We start from the raw sequence: 14,918 nt of genomic DNA, 5'->3' as shown, positions 1-14,918 counted from the left end.
TCATACATATTGAAAAAGTCAACATACAAATATGAACATTCAAAGACATGGGCTTGTTTTTATAAACCATAAACAGCTCAGAAAAGTGTTGAATTTATTGAGCCTATATCTTAATTATTAAAGACCAAAAGTGAGCTTCAATGTCTTAGAATGGTTAGAAACGTACTTTTTCATATGACAGTTTACATATTCTTAAACTACAGAAGATATGAGGTATTGTAAATCAGCATGTGTTTGCTGATAAAGGTATTTATATGGGGATAGACCCTGTGCTAGAGAAGAACTAAGAAAGCAAAACTGTCCAAGTCCTTTATTAATGCTACCTCGATCTAATTTTTTCTGCTTTCTTCTCACTAGCTGGATCTCAGATAAGAAACTGAAGCTGTTCTATATAGTTGTGGTACAAAAAGTAGATGGCAGGAAAAAATGTAATATAGGTATTGACTGTGTAATTTTATATTCTTTGATCTTTTTCTAGTTCATATAATATTCAGATACAACATATATTTGAATAGGTAAGACAGCAAGGACTCCCATTTTATGGAGCATTATTTTATTTATTGAAATTTTCTAAAAACTTAAATCAATGAGTCAAGTTAATTTGCTGTATATAATTATTAATATGTCTCAAGTATTTTTCATTTTAAGTAGTCAAAAATGCATGTACAACAGAAATACAAGATAAACTATAGCAAGCCTGACGTTGGATTCATTTGGATATGGAATGGGGAGAGGATTGGTTAACACTTAAAATACATACATCTGTTGCTAATATAATTCTATGCATTCCTGATCAAAAGCACTAAGGAATGAACTGAAGTCTGCACTTGAATTTAGGACAGTGTATCAGTCCTTACACTGACTGTGCAGGGCCCTGAGCAACCTCAGGCACTGCTCCATGAAGCTCGTTCCCCCAGTCCTGGAGGTTAGTACTTTGCATAGCCTTCACTGTACAACACGGGCTGCAAATTTCACACATGCTTAACTTTGATCTGAGCCTCAATAGGATTACTTATCTACTCTAAAGGTAAGCAGGGCTTACATTTGCTTGAATCTCCCCTGTGGGTACTGACCAGAAGGTCAGTTTAAGTTTAGTCAGGATCTTCTTGTTTATCCACCTTTGATTTTCTATGTGGATATGGACCATCCTTGACTTTGGAGGAAGTGATCCTTGATAATCAACCATCTCTCCTGGATCCTGATTCTTTCTAGCACTATCTCTTACAGGATACTTCCAGGTAGATCTATGAGCAGCCAGAAGTCTGCTCTTTCTCATGAAATTGCATACCAAAGTGAAACATGGCAGTGGATAACCACCTTTCTTTTCTTAAAAAGTACACACACTTTCTTAGATTTGAATTTTATACGCCGATTAAAGCACTATCATTTCTGTAAAGAGGGAATAGGCAATATTCCTACATGTTAACAAGTTAACTGCTGGGATGTCTTGAACAACCTGTGAACTTCTGTGCTTACTTCATGCAAAGGGCTTTCTTAAATACTTAGGAAAAAGTACATTGTATATATTGTACTATATTGTATATATTGTACTCAGAGCCAATGTTTGGATGTTTAGTGTTCACTAAATTATACCTGTCACTTCTCTATCTTAGCTGGATTATTTAACACAATATAAACATGTTTCAATTTGCCCCTTTGTAAAAAAAAATATATATAGCAAGACAGTGATACCTAAGATTTAGGTAAAGTATGTTCAAATGTTGCATACTTGTACCTTTCCTCCCACTGCCCCAGTGAAGTCAGCTTTAATTTCCTTTCAGAGAACCAATATTTCTTGTTCATGAAGTACCAACACATTCTCAGTCCTAAACAAGTTCTAAGATACATGACACCAATGTAAGCAGTAAGAATAATACTTAAAAAAAAAAAAAAAACAAAAAAGAGAGAGAGAAGGATTTTGATGAAAACCTCTGCATATATTTCAGCATCTAAGAGCCTTCCTAGGAATGAAATTTGCAAAACAAATTCTCTAGTCTCAGTTTTCAGAAGAGTTAATTATCATGTAGCAGACCAAAGTCTCACCACATGCAAAATGCTAGGAAAGTTAGAAAACAACATTTATGATTTAGATTAAATATCATAGCTCATGATAATATGGTTACATTCCATATATTCCATGGAATAAACAGCTTACAATGCTCTTTTGTAGCTTTGACCATATAAATATCTGCTCCATTTTTTAGCTTTGGTCATTTTCTCTTTAACGAGACAAGTGAAATTTATCACAACAATTCAGAAAAAAATTTATTTTCCTCCATGTTGTATGGTTTTAACATAAGACTTTAAGAACAGTTACACTGTCTCAAACCAGGGGGCTGTTTAGTATAGGATCCTGTATCTCTAGGGTAAGTCTATTTTGGATGCTAAGGGAAAGCATGTACAAAACAGAACAAGTACACAGAAAGATTCTATTCCCTTTATATTCATGTGTCATCCAGCAAACAGTGGCTTAAGGATTTCCTGAGATGGTGACTGGTGGCAGACCATAATCTTCAGCTGACACCAGTGGGTCTGTTACCATAAACTTTTCAAATTGTTTTCTAGATCCTTTAGTATACGTATATATTTTTTCCTTATAAACACCCTGTGGCAAGAAATATAATTTCATTCTGCAATAGATTAATATATATATATACATATGTATTGAAAATATAAAATTTACAGACTGGTGATATTATTGGAAGCCCCAAATTTTGAGAGAAAAATAGTGAATTCTTTTTTCCTATTCATTCATACGTTTTATAGTCTCAGTAGTCTTTTTTCCAAGCTGAAGAACTTCATTTGCCCTCTGTTCTAAAGGAAGCTTCTGATGTATTTGCAAAAGAGTCTGGTTATTTTTAGTTCAGCAATTTGCTCCTCAAAATTTCCTGATTTTCATATAATTTGTCAATGTTTCTGCTTCTTCCATTTTTATTATTATTATTATTTTTTAATATTGACATAATTCCTAACTCTTAAACAGTGTGTCTCTTTTTAATAGTCTCTGTTAGTTTGCTATTAAACTCCACTGATTTTTGTGTCTGTTTTATTTTTTTTTTTCTTCCAGTCATGGATATGCATGTACATTAAACTTAAATATGTTACCTGTAAGCAGTTTAAGTTTCGCTCTTTTAGCTGCTACTTTTAATGTCTTTGTTATTAACAATCTCATTTTAACATAATTCTCTTTCTTGAGGGTAAACCTTGTTCATTTTTGTATGACTCCTCTCATCCACCAGAGATAATGAGTTTGATACCTTGTTCTCAGTACAACAGAATGGTTCTTGAATATCTACATCTAAAACGGTGTCTCTGTACTGCCTCAAATCAAATCAAATCAAGGATTACTTTTGTTCTTATAAGTTTTCTGAGTAATTTCTCCAAGAAACAACCTTTTAAGGATATCCAAATCAAACATACGCAGTTGATTGTTTTGGTTTTTTCCTCTGTGTGTGAAAAACTACACTTCATCTTGCCTTACAATCTACATAAAAAATTTAGAGAACACAGAAAAGTGTACTGTTTTGCTCTGTTTTTATGTTCAGAGCTGGTTGCTTTATAGGACAGAAAGTTTGATTATTTGGACATAGAAAGAAACAGAAACTAACAGTCCTGTACAGTAAATTTTATTTCTTCCTTTGCATTTTATTTTATTTTATTTTATTTTTCACATAGAAGCATAAAATGGCTTATGTTGGAAGGTATCTTAAAGATCATCTAGTTCCACCAGCCTGCCATAGGCAGGGATGCCATTCACTTCTCTCTGAATAACTATTTAATTTGTTGAATAATAATAATAACTGAACAGAAGCACAAGTTGAGGAAAAGTGACTATTGCTACTCATGCATACAGCCCTAGAAGATGAGCACCCTTAGAAAGAACAACCTTCCTTAAACATCTGCATCAAATATATATATATAAATATATATATATTTTTTTTGTGTGTGTGTGTGAGCACTCATAAACAGGGGACAGCAAAAACAAGACAAGAATGCAGTTGACAAAAACAACTGTTCTTTAATTAATGCTTTCAAATGCTAGTTCCAGTCTTTTACTTTCTATAAAGTATTTGACCTGTTCAAATGGTCTGTACGGTTCTGTAATGGATGAAAAGGGAAAGAATATTGCTCCACCAACACAAATGTGGTGGCCAATAATAAGATGCATCAAAAATGCTTAAGACAATGAAGTAAAACAATGTGGTTTTCTAAGTGCTTTTCTCTCTCTGTAACCCTACACTAAGAATTACCTTGAAAAACCTGGACATTCCTGATCTATGGATGCTAGCTTTAAGTCACATCCATGGTTTCCTAAAATTTCCTTTGTATGATAGACAAATTACCTGATTTGAGCTGTGTACAACTTTCAACATAGTTCGGGGTACCAGACTGAATCTGGAGTCACCCAAAGCTAAATCATTGTAAAGAACTCAAGAAGAGGATCAAGTGATTCTCGCTTAAATGAATCCATCATACATAATCTGTAATTCATCTGTAACATGCATAATTGTAAGCATTTGGAAGACCAGAATGTGCAGAGAAAATGACAATACAGTTCTATATCTTACTTTCAATAACATGCAATATTTTTAATAGTATCTGCATATATTTCAACAAGATTGTTATTATTTTTATTTAGTTTATTTCTGTTACTGCCTAATTTCATGAAATTCTGAACCAATCCTGACTAGGCTTAAGTGTACAAGTCATATTGCATACTTTGTTTTCAGACTCTTTTTTAAATTCTTTCTATAGTTTCTGCTTCTGATTGACTAAGTTTCATTCATACTTTCAAAAAACAGCTGCTTCCCAGTGTTGCAAAGGCCTAATTCCAAAGCAGAGGAGCAAGGGCTGAGCTCTGGAATGTTGGTGTGACATGTTGGTGCTCTGGCCAAAATTCTGACTATTTACAGACAGCTGAGGTGACTACAAATCTGCCCCACAAGAAAGGGGTCTTCTCATATTTCTTAGAGAAGGGAATTTAGCACGTATGCACACATGTCTTTAGTAATTCTCTTCTAAGAAAGGGAAAACTTATGTTGGGTCAAATGATACTGTGTCAACTGCACAAATGTATTATTTATGAACAGTGTTCAGGATGGCCTTTGGGAAAAACAAAGGCAAACAAGTTCCAGGCCCTTAGGAGATAAAATGTTTAATAGTAGACCTGACAAAACTAGTGGGAGCTGCAAACAATAGATGGAGCAATAACAAAATGGACAGATGTAGTTTTCAAGATCAAAGGTAAATCAGTTACTTTACCATATGTCTCCTTCCAAAATATTTCCTCACTCTGCTAAGTAATCCACTCCAAGCCGTTGGAATTTCCTCACATAGCAAAAAACCTCTGAACTACATTCACAAACTTCTCATCTTTTTTAGACTCCAACTTATAACCTGTTTAAGTCCTCCCATATATGTCTTTCCCCATGCCCCACACTGCCTTGGTCTTCACATTTCATAAAGACAAATTCTCCACAGCTCCCCAGTTCTCCTCAAGTCCAAGAGTGAAAGAAAAGGTATCACTCTGAAGAATGGCCATATCTGGTCTTAGAGAATATGCATGTCTGAATTTCTCCTATCTTAAGATATGTCAAAAGACCTATTGATTTCAAATGAAGAGTAAATGAGGATATAGCATTTTGTTGCCAAGTTAAAGGTTAAGGATGGCTGAACTTTCCAGGTTCTTCTTTTCTACTAGAATTAATAATATTTATAATCATAACCTCACCTAAGCCTGACCAATGGCAAAAATTTCAATGGCAAACTTTCATAGCTGATGGGTTGGTAGACCTTTATAGTGCATAGATGTGTTCTTGATAGAGTAGAATACAAAATTCTTGATATTGTTTTAGTAGTGAATAAAGACCGTTTTATAGAAAATATGTTTAATATTAACCCTAAGTGTTAAACTAAATATATTAACCCTAATAACCCTAATTAACCCTATAATATTAAACCTAAGTGTTAAATATTAACCCTAACCATAAGTGTTCAAATGTCGGTGACCAATAAAAAGGCTTATGATATCATTAAAAGCGACTGAAGCTACATTAATAAATTCGCTGAAAAAAAAATAAATAAAAGTCTCAAACTCCACAGCATCTGAAAGATATATACACCTCCTTTAGTAGTTTATCCACAACTATAAGAATAGACACTGGATACTCTAAAATTTAACTACTGACTTGTATGAAAGAGAACTAAATGAGAACAACATTCAAAAGCTGTTACACTCCCTTGTGGTGCAACAAAAATTATTTACAATTTTAAAATATAGGCTTCAGTAAAACTTCTAAATGTATTATGCAAAAACAAAAAAAAAAAAAGTGCAAATCACAGCTGTCTCTGCTGTGCTTTCTGAGTTATACCATGACAGAGAAAATGGTAATTGGTTTTATGCTGACAGATTATTGATCGTACTTCTCTTCTGAATCTCATGGCACTATGGATTTTTGCTGAGACCAGCCTCAAACCCTCTGTGCCCTGTACATAGTGACATTCCCCCATTAGAATTTATGTGCATGCCAATAATGGCCACAAGGCGAAAACAAAATCTTAAAAAGGCATTTTTGAAGCAGAAAGTTTAAGAACAGGAAAATAGAGAAGTATAAAAAATGCTTACAAATATGCAAATATGTAACTTCATTCAAACAGAGAATATGAGATGAATGCACAGTATTTTTAAACAGATAACTTAAGATTTATCCAAGAGAAACAAGGCAGTTTCTTTCTTGTGCTTCACCAGAAGGGTTTTCATTTTCAAAATCTGTTTCTTTAATGACAGAGATATTTTGCAGCTGAGTCAGTACTAAAGCATTATCAGTCCACCTGTTCAATCACCCTCTTCTAAGGCTCAGATCAGAAAAGACATAGAACACCAATTTTAATTTGTGTTCCTGTCTCACTGTGGTCCCTGGACATCAGACATAAGCACTGAGATTCTGACTGCAAGTCATTTATCTTGAGCAGGTAAATGAAAGAGCGACTTCTTTCCCCTTCTCCTTCATCTACTTATTCGAACAATAGCTGCTAAAATTTAGCTTGCCATTCATGCAGTAGAACAATATAATGTGTTGAACTGCCAGCTTGTATAAATGATAAGCTTGAGTCTTCCTATTAGGAAGACCCGTTTTCAGTTGTTTATAACCTTGTCAAACTTTTGCTGTTTATGCTGAACATTTCAGTGAAGGTAAATTGTACCAAAAGTATTCAAGCTGTTTTTGTTTTGTTTTGTTTTGTTTTGTTTTTTGTTTTTTTTTTTTGTTTTTTTACAGCAGCATTTAAGAAAGAAAGTGCTGCCAGTTTCTCCTAGAAAGTGCTGCTATATTTGATGCTCAGCTGAGGAAAGGCAACTGTGGGATTCAGGTAAAAGAAAGCTGACTTTAGCTGTTGTTGTTACCTTATTAATTTCTTGCTAAGAAGCTGTGAACACTTATCATAGAGTCATAAAATGGTTTAGGTTGGAAGGGACCTTAAAGATCATCTAACCTTCCAGGGACACCTTCCACTAGACCAGGTTGCTCCAAGTCTCATCCAACCTGGCCTTGAACACTTCCAGGGATGGGACATCCATAGCTTCTCTGGGCAACCTGTTCCAGTGCCTCACCACCCTCACAATAAAGAATTTCATCCATATAAGGATATATAGATATAGATATAACTAGTCTAAATCTACCTTCTTTTAATATAAAGCTGTTATCCCTTGTCCCATCAAAACACTCCCTGATAAAGAGTCCCTCCCCAGCTTTCCTGTAGGCCCCCTTCAACTACTGGAAGGCTGCTATAAAGTCTCCCCAGTCTTCTCTTCTCCAGCCTGAGCATAGCCAACTGTCTCAGCCTGTCTTCATAGGAGAGGTGCTCCAGACATCTATTATCTCTGTGGCCCTCCTCTGGACTCATTTGAATACATCCATGTCTTTCTTGTGCTGGGTGCCCCAGAACTGAACACATTGCTCCAGGTGGGGTCTCATGAGAGCAGAGCATAGGGGAAGAATCACCTCCTTTGCCCTGCTGGTCATGATTCTTTTGATGCAGCCCAGGATACAGTTGGCTTTCTGGGCTGCAAGTGCACTTTGCCAGCTCATGTTGAGCTTCTTATCAGAGAGTATCCCCAGGTCCTTCTCATCAGGGTTGCTCTCAATCCAGTCCACCCAGGCTGTATTTGTGCTTGGGAATGCCCTGATCCAGGTGCAGAACCTTGCACTTGTCTGTGTTGAACCTCATGAGATTTGCACAGGCCCACCTCTCAAGCCTGTCACAGTCCATCTGGATGGCATCCCTTCCCTCCAGCATGTCAACTGCACCACACAGCTTGGTGTTGTTGGCAAACTTGCTGAGGATGTACTTGATCCCACTCTCCATGTCACTGACAAAGATGTTAAACAGCACCAGTCCCAATACTGACCCCTGAGGAACACCACTCGTTACTGATCTCCACCTGGACATTGAGCCATTGACCACAACTCTTTGAGTGTGACCATCCAGTCAATTTCTTACCCATCAAGTGGTATATCTGTCAAATTCATGTCTCCTATTTAGAGGCAAGGATATCATAAGGGACAGTGTCAAATTCTTTGCACATGTCCAGGTAGATGATGTCAGTTGCTCTTACTTTATCTACCACTAGTTTATTTGTACAGAAGGAATTAGTGACTTAAAATGTGGGAGACAGTTGCTTTACACTTTTGACATCTGTGGAAGATTATGCTTGAAAGTACCAAACTTTACTTCCCTTAAATGTCTAAGCTTATGCAAACTCAATGGATTTTTGCTAATAAAACTCTCAAAAAAAGACTGCCTACATGAGCATTGGGGATTCAAATGAATGTGGAAAACATTCTTGGCAACTAACCTTTTTGGGATGTAGGAAATTTGTGACATCTCTTCTGAGATCCCATTTCTTCTCTTCCTTCAGTGTTCTGTCCTCCCCATCTAGAGGACAACCACAAAACCATTCAACCCAAATGAAGAAAAATAAAAAGTGACCAAAAGAAAGGGAAGGGAAGAACATTTAGGCAGAGGGTGGGGATTTGGAGATTGACGTGGAGATAGTGTGAGTTAATTCCATAGTGTAGAAAATTGAATGATGGGAACAAGAAGTGAAAGAAGAAAACTTCAGCAGAGAAATGGGGTAGTGTACAGAACTTGTGGTCAGATCAGAAAGAGAAAGAAAAAGGTAAAGATTTGAGGGACCAGTATACTACCATGAGGAAATCTTGTTCTGTAGCTTCTATGTACACCAGAAGTTTGATGTTCTTCTTCTCCAGCAAGTCACCTAGCTAATGCAGGAGAGAGAAGGTCACAGTAAAGACCTCATAATGCTGGACAGCCTATGGAAATGGAAACCAACAGAATTAAAGTTTGCCAGAAATATTATTTGGCTTATATGAGCATATTTGTTGTGAGTCAAAAATAAATAAATAAAAATATAATAACAAAAAAAACACCATTTTTTTCCTGCAAGACTTAGTTTTTTTTTTTTCCCCTCCTCCTCCTCTCTTTACTGTTGTATCTTATTTTTAGCTTTTGAGAGAGCAAACAGTAAAACTTGCTCTTTGTTTCTTTCAAAACCCCTCCCTCCTTTCAGTAGTTCATTTCATTAACTGCTTGCAATAAGAAAATCTGAAATGGTTAAAATTGGCTAAAATGGTTTAACATAGATACACATTAACTTTTTTTGGAAACTTATGCTATTTACAAAGTTTCTTGGAGATGCACACAGCTGTTGAAATTTGGCTAGTATTGAGTTCTTTTAGATATAATATCATGCAAAAGTAAAATTAAGTTAGTAATAGGCTTCAAAAGCTATGAAATGATATTGCATGTACAAGATGACAAGACTTGAGTAGAAATAGTTGTGTAGGAGTTGTGTAGGTTCTTTTTTAAATGTGATTGTTTTAGTCTTGCTCCACCAAAACTGCAGAGTACTGGATTTTATTATTATTATTTTTTTAAATTATGCAACACTTTCAAAATACAGATATATGGAAATTAGTTCTCATGCATAAGATATATATATTTGTGACATCATCCTGAAAAAGTAAAAATACTGTAAAAATACTATAAATCCACATAATATAGAAGGAAACCTTACCCAGGGGTATTCATCTATCATTTAGTCAAAAATAGGCTATATTAAAGTACTGTTGATATACATGTGCCCTTTACAAACTGGAAGTTCTAAGAGGGTCTTAAGTTATTTACAATTTCTACAGTTCTGGAGCCCTATTTTAATGGCACTTCCTCTAGCTTTTGTTCTGATTCCCAGGATTTACAGGCTTTCAGAAAGAACAGACTACGTGTAAGAGATTTTAGATAAGGCTGCAAGCAACTTCATTCTTTGCATTTTTGTCTGTATTTCCTGCTAATGTGATTTGAATAAGCCAATTACATTGAAATCTGGTCCATCATCATACAAATAAGTCATAAGCATGGACCTCTCTGTCTTCTGTGAAATTGCCTGTGTTGTAAAACTGGTTTGCCATTTGGTTGTACAGGGGGTCTGCATAGGATGTTGGGGTCATGCTTCACTATCATTTCTGAAGTCCCATTTGCGCTACATTGGAGGAGGATTTCAGGCAGGTAGAACATTTTAAGAAACCAAAAAAATCCTGTAAAAAAGTAATGAAACACTAAAAATATTGTCTGAATTTTGTTTTCTTGATGCCAGCTGCAAACATGCAATGATTACGACTTATATGTTAATCACTTACAAAAACACAGCTTAAATATGAGATTCTCTAGAAAAATAGTTTCACTGAAAATATCACCTACAGCTTGATGGAAATATCCCCAAGTGTCCTGAAATGCCTTTTTTGTGCAATTTAAAACTGATCAAAAGTGTTCTGATAAGTGTTTTATTTAACCGTTAAATCTCTCTGTCACTGGGATCCAGTGTACAAATTAAACTCGATTCACACAAACCTGGAACTCCATAAATAAATAAATAAATAAAAAGCTATTCTTCACAGCCACAAGACCCCTTCTGCTCTTCAAGTACTTGTTACCTTAGGAGAGAACATTTTTTTTCAGCCACTAATTCTTCATACACTGCCACTGACAGCAGTTTAGCTGCTTGGCCTGTCTGTTACAGTTGCTTTACTGCTCCATAGGGATGTCATATGAAGTCAGAAAATTGGGATTTCTTCAGGAAACTATATCCCAGGCAAATAAAAATAATCCCACTGTACTTAAAGAAGACATTCTTAAGAAAACAACATTGTAGGTCTCTGTGTGTAGGGTAACGTTCACAACTGTTGAATTCCACAATTAGTTTGTAAACAATGGAGATGTGAGCTAAGTGGAGAGATTTGCCAAATTTGCAAAGGTAATGGTTGCTGGAAACAAACAGGATAAAATATAAATGACTTGGTATTTGAACACCTACAACAACAATTATCCATTCCCTCACAAGTTTAGCAGGTTGAGTTCCCACATTATAATGCTCTTGGTTTTGGAAGAAAGCCACGTATCAAATTCTGTTCTAGAAAGAAAAGATGACCAAACCACTTATTTAGTGTCTGAGATATTGCATCAAAAATGGTCCATGATCATTTTATCTAAAGACACACAATCAAATGTTGCACAGCATAAATTTAATGTCAGTTTCTTCATCTTTTAAAGGCAAAGAATATAACTGTAACTGACTACATACACTTTGCAAGCTGCCAGAAAGAACTGCTTCAGGAGTGAAATCATGGCCACAAATAAATTTAATATGAATATTATTTAAAAAAAAAAAAGCCATAAAACTTTATTTATAAACAAGCAAAATATGGTTATTTGACATTTAGTAATTTTAACAAATCTAAATAGCCACAATAATACTCTTAAAATGACTATAAAAGGACCTTTATGACATCATGGCAAAACCAACTTTTCTCCCACGTACTCTAATATTCAGAAACCAGAGGAAAAAAAATGGATAAATAAACTCTTGGAGTGTTAAATTGTAATCTTTTACAAATCCGAATGTCACTTTCCTTTATTTCTAAAGGAAAACAGATTCTTTCTAAGTCTTGGTGCAAGCTTTTTTTTTTTTTTTTTTTTTTTGTAGTTATGAAGCACCCCAGAAAATCAATTATTTAAAAAAAAAAAAACAAAAAAAAAACACTCTTAGATGGGAGAGTTTCTGACACCATAGCGAGAGCAATAACAAAAAAAACTCAAGATAAGTGTATCATTGTTTATTTTCTCCCTTATTTATATTCTTTGTGGGAATTTTATTTCATTAAAAGCAGAGTAGGAGATAAGAGACGTAAGAACACTGGTGGGCATTTTTGTTCCGCAGCCTTCTTAATAACCATGAAAATTGTTTTTGCCTTCACAAAATTTGCCTAAACAGCTACTTTATGTTTTTCCTCTGTCCAGTGTCATATCTTACAAGAAGATATGACCAAAGAAGAGGAAGTTTTCCCAAACTTCCCCTCGCCTTCTGCTGCAGGAGGTATTCAGATCAAGTGGACTTCACACGTGCTTAAATATGGGCATGTGCACTATTGCTTTCTGAGCTCAAGACCATCCTTTAAGTTTTTATTAAATAAGAGAAACTGGTAATGTGATATTAAATAACAGGCCGGACCTCAAGAACTTTGTTCAGCTTTTACTCAGTCAATGTGACTTTATTTGACTGACAGCCTTGGGGTTTGGTGAGCTTGATTTTTTTTAAGAAATATTTCCTGTACGTTATGTCAAAGCTGGTATGTCCACTAGTTCTGCTAAGTACACAAATGATGGCCCTGCAGGCAACAGTAGTAAATCAGTTGCAGATTAGAGCCAGGCTCAGCTATGTGGCACACAAAAGCTGGTCCTAATATAAACGTCTAGGGAAAATTCATGCAATATGACAGAACTAAATCACAAAAATTATTGCTCAGTGACAATGAAGCTACTACACAACATATGAGTAATGTAAGGTACATAATACCCTCACTGGATTACATTTCAAATTTGAACACTCTTACTTTCTAACTCCTGAGTTCAAAATGACTACAGAGCATATTCATTTTTTTTCTTTGTCTACTTAATGTAATGTTTTTATTTTGTTTTTAAATAGCGATGAGAAAAAGATTTCCAGTGAGGACTTTGTTACTCACCATGTTTATGAACTGTAGACATGCTTAATTAAATTCAATGTCAAGAATAGCTAATGTTCACTAGTACTTTGGGGATCACAAAATATAAGTCTATCAAGACATGAAATGTACAATTATTTGTGTAAATATTTTATAAACCTGTTTGTGCTCCAACCCACCTTTGTTTTTTCTCTGCTACTGATAGTTTCAAAATCAATTTGAAGTACTTTTTGCATCTGAATAAATTGCCTCAGAACTGTGATTTGAATAATGCATAACCTCCTAAAGAAACTAAATATATTTATTTAAATAATGTAACAGATAAATAAAATAAATAAAGTGGGTGGAGGTTGTCCTGGAGCAACATATATTGCTAGAACTATTTTCTCACCCTGTCTTATCTCTCCAACAATACCTTCAGCTGACAGCACTGTATGAATACCTTAGCTCTCCCTGATCCCTACTCCTCACAGTAGTTACTTGCTCTGCTGAAAGAAGCTCTGTGTTAAATTCATTCTCCATTTCACTTCCATAAAAACAGGACTACATTTTACAACACTGCTTACAGGCCGTGTTCACTTAGGAAGTCTGCCTCATTCACTGAAACAAATAAGTTCATAACAGAATTCACTTGGAATTAGTCATCACAAAACTTTAAGCTATCCAGGTCATGAGAAAGGGAAATAGTAGAGAAAGGAGATGAGTATTGTTTGTTAAATATCTTAACCCTGACAGGAGTATGAGGGCAAGTAGAAACCAAAAGTATGAGCTTCTATCAGAGAACACCTTGCCGAGAGTTTCCTCTTGCTAGTGCACAGAAAACTACACCTCTGCATTAGAACAGCAGAGAAATATTACAGTATATATGTTCAAATCAACAGATTATAAAAGAAATGCCAATTTCTAGTGCAAAGAAACAAACAAAAAAACTTTATCCAAATCTCACATACAGGACTAGAGCCAACCTTTCCAACATCCCCTCCTCTACCTCTTTCTCTCTGCTCCCCACCAGGCTCCAGCACCTGGAGACCTCTCCCTTCTACAGCTGATCTAGCAGACTTACAAGGGAAATGTAATTACATGCTGGAACACCACAAACAGGTGCTTTCTTTGAAAATTTGAATAGACCCAGTGAAGCTTCTGTCCCTGAGAATGAATTGCAATCAGACCTCAGTTTTGTAATCTGAATAATGGCTTACATAACAGCCATGCAATCAGAGGTGGTGGACTGAGGTTTTCCAGTAAGGGGACATGTACGAGTTATCTCATCAAGAGATTAGAACAGAGATTTTCCCCCCACCCTCACCCCTGCCCTTTGTTTGAGGTAAAGCCTCAAACTATCGCAACATTTCTATTGTTATAACTTCATTCATCACAATCACTTCACATTTCTTCAGCAAAGAATTCTACCCACCTCTCTCCTTTTCTCTCCCCGTTCTCGGACATGCAATGACATAAGGAGATTATGTTTAGTTTAATCAAGACAGAGAAATACAAACATTTCTGAAAATTCATTCCTGTTCAAAAGATTAATAACATTTCATTTGACATAAATATAGGTTTATGCACTTCAAAGAATTTTTGAAATGGTACTTTCTAAAAAAGGAAGAAATAAAAAAATATTCTTGTATATTCTGCATGACTAAGTGATGCATTGTTTTTTTTCAGTATTCTCAATCTGTTTTCATGCCTTAGTGGTAACAGTTGTGAACAAAAATTAACTCCAGCATTGTAGCATTAATGGGGAACAGCCTGGCCTCCACCTAACCCTAAAGATAATTATGCTAAAACAATAATGATGAGCATTCAGCTAACTAGCTCTAACAAGGAAAGACTGCTGCT

General features: G+C 35.4%; 1 long non-coding RNA gene across 3 annotated transcripts in view; it reads right to left on the bottom strand.

The window, feature by feature from the left end:
• LOC308183339 overlaps positions 1-14,500 on the bottom strand; it is a 19,568-nt gene extending 5,068 nt beyond the window's left edge. Inside the window, exons 1-3 of one of the 3 annotated variants that reach the window (XR_013942410.1) lie at positions 14,027-14,500; positions 9,207-9,332; positions 8,855-8,934 (exon numbers count right to left, since the gene is read on the bottom strand). This is a non-coding gene — a long non-coding RNA (uncharacterized lncRNA). The remainder of the gene's footprint in view (positions 1-8,854; positions 8,935-9,206; positions 9,333-14,026) is intronic. The other 2 variants (XR_013942411.1, XR_013942412.1) reach the window with 2 other exon arrangements.
• Between the last annotated feature and the right edge of the window lie 418 nt (positions 14,501-14,918).

This window comes from Anser brachyrhynchus, assembly GCF_964034855.1.
Source record: "Anser brachyrhynchus genome assembly, chromosome: 1".
Classification (NCBI taxonomy): domain Eukaryota; kingdom Metazoa; phylum Chordata; class Aves; order Anseriformes; family Anatidae; genus Anser; species Anser brachyrhynchus.
Note: the sequence above shows the minus strand (reverse complement) of the source record. Positions and strands in the feature narration are given on the sequence as shown.